This window comes from Opisthorchis viverrini (genome assembly GCF_000715545.1).
Source record: "Opisthorchis viverrini unplaced genomic scaffold opera_v5_245, whole genome shotgun sequence".
Lineage (NCBI taxonomy): Eukaryota > Metazoa > Platyhelminthes > Trematoda > Opisthorchiida > Opisthorchiidae > Opisthorchis > Opisthorchis viverrini.
In genome coordinates, this window is record NW_008751904.1 from 179,741 (window position 1) to 182,365 (window position 2,625).

Genomic DNA, 2,625 nt, shown 5'->3' on the forward strand with positions numbered 1-2,625 from the left:
ACGGATGTTGCGGTATTGAGACGCGCTTTACTCTTGAGCGGCGGGTATTGCTGACGACTACCAGGAAGGATGAAAAACAGTCACATAGTGCATTTCGGCTTTTCAGCGGAGATTGGCTTCACTCACAGGACGAATTGTCCGTTAATCATCAGTGTCGGTGGCTTTCTTCCTCTGGACTACGAATAGCCCCATTTGTACTCACCAATCAATCGTACACAATAGAATGGCATGCCTAATCGGTGAACCAGTCTATTCTTTTTTTGTTCCTAGTTTTTTTTCAACCCGGTGGCAACTCGAATCAAGCAGTGGGCGGGTTTGTTTCCAATTACTTGGCTGAAGCAGAGAAACCTTAGCATCCACACAACTTTCTCTTGAACAGAACTTGATTGCTATTCCCCTGAGAACGGAAATGTCGTTAGTGCTGTTGGGGTTGCTATCGTGGTTGTTTTTATGCGAGTAGTTTGCAAAAGAATAGGGAAAAAAAGTTGAATAATTTGTTTGGTGAATTGGTAATTACGTTTTAGAGCGAGGCCGACGCACAACTGGACTGACCCAAAACATTACAGGCATGCGAAGATTTGTAGAAACGGTTGGGAAATTAGCATATGATAAGTGGTTTGACAAACGACACCACGTGACTACAATTTTAGTTCTCCCATTCTACAAACTGACATGGGAACAACACAGAACCACGGATTCATCCGAAGCGAACAGAATGTGACACTATAAGACGTCATTAGTGGAACAGACTGTCTTCTGATTGGGTAAATCACGTAGTCTTTATGATAATTCTGAGGCAAAACAAGCATACGAATTCGGAAGTTTGGTAACAATCGGTAGATTTATTACTGAGCAACGCTTCGCTTTTGGCATAAAAGCTGACTAGGTTGGTTGAGATTTAAGGTGGGAGGAGAACTAATCAACTAAGTCAAGCCAAATCTGTGTTACGTGTCGGTCGATGGATTTTGTGTGTTGGGGTGGGTGACCAAGTGTTAGGCCGATGGGGAAACCTACATGGATTTGGGTCCAATCTAAGGTCTAGTTCTTCTGGTTTGGTTCACGTGATGGTCACCCTTGAACGTCGTTTACACTTCCCGTCTACGATAGTTGTATAAAGAATAAAAATTGTGAACATTGGTCAGGTTGGGATTTCCAACCCCACCTCCCCCCAGTTTTTGCTAATGATTCTATCTGGATTGACAACCACACAGTCACGTGTCAACTCGTCAACTCATCTAAGACCTCTCTCCATACGCTCTCTAGATCCTCACCCTCGATCCCATTCACGCTGTGATGCTTAGTAATTTCCACCGACTCGGCTATCAACCGCTGTGGTGTGAATCGCAACCCCTGTTTTGAAACTTCCACATTCTCCAGATCTACTCTGTCCCGTGTCTAAGGCATGTACCGCCATTGCTGAGTCTTTGACCAGCGTTTGGTATTCTTCCACATTTCTTGGTGCTTTTTTTATCCCCCGTTTATGCTCATCAATTCTGGCGTGCAATTCCCTGTCAGATTGTCCTATGTAAACCTTAGTGCAATCGTTGCAGTTAATTTTATACACACAGTCCCTAGTCCTTTCAACCAGCAAAAGATCTTTCAATTGCACCAAAACTGAACGTAGCGTTTTTCCCTTCTGGAAAGCTACTCGAATGTTGACTAAGTTCAACAGTCTTCGAATAATCTCCGATGTTCCTGCCTTATATGGAATGACTGCTGTGCCAATCCGCTCCCTACTGGGTCTAGATACTGGGGCCAATACCCTTCCTAATTGACGCTTGGTCCTGTTGGCAACCTCGATTTGAGCTGCCGTTCGGTCGATCTCTTCTGCGCACAGCGCTCTAACTCGACGAAACATTGATGAGACAAAAGTGACGTACACGGACTTTGGGTGTGTTGATGAGTAGTTTAGGACGGTTCCTGTGTCTGTTGGTTTCTGGTAGATAGTCGTTTTTTAATTTCCCACCAATCTTGCGTGTTATACAGTTCAGGAAGAGTAATGTGCCTGAGGTGGACTCTATTTCAATGCCAAACTTAATGTGTGGGTTTAAACTATTGAGATAGTCGTGGAAGCTGTTCACGCCGTCATGTTTGATTAAAACAAAGGTATCGTCAACATAACGCCAAAAAAACTTTCAATGGACAATGATATCCAGCCACGGCTATTTGTTCGAAGTCCTTCATGTAAATATTAGCTAAAACTGGGGATACTGGAGATCCCATTTCATGACCTTGTTCTTGTGAGTGTGTGTCAAAAACAAACTGATCGAGATTCAATCCACTCTTATGCCCTCAACTATTTCATCCACCGAGAGCTGCGTCCGTTCCCCGAGTGTCGTGTCTGCCAATAACAACCTCTTAGTTACCTCCAGAGCATCTGCCCTAGGGACGTTTGTGTACATTGAGATTACGGCGAAACTCATGAGGACTTCGTCCATCTCCAAAGGAAGCCCTGAGACTTTGCTGGCAAAGTCGTACAAATTCCTAATGAAGGTGCTTGATTTCCCCGTGAGCGGTTTTAGTATACCAACCAAGAATCTGGCCAGTTCATATGATAACGAGCCCATACCATCCACTATTGGCCTTATCGCGACATCTGCCTTGTGGATTTTTGGCAGTCCGTAT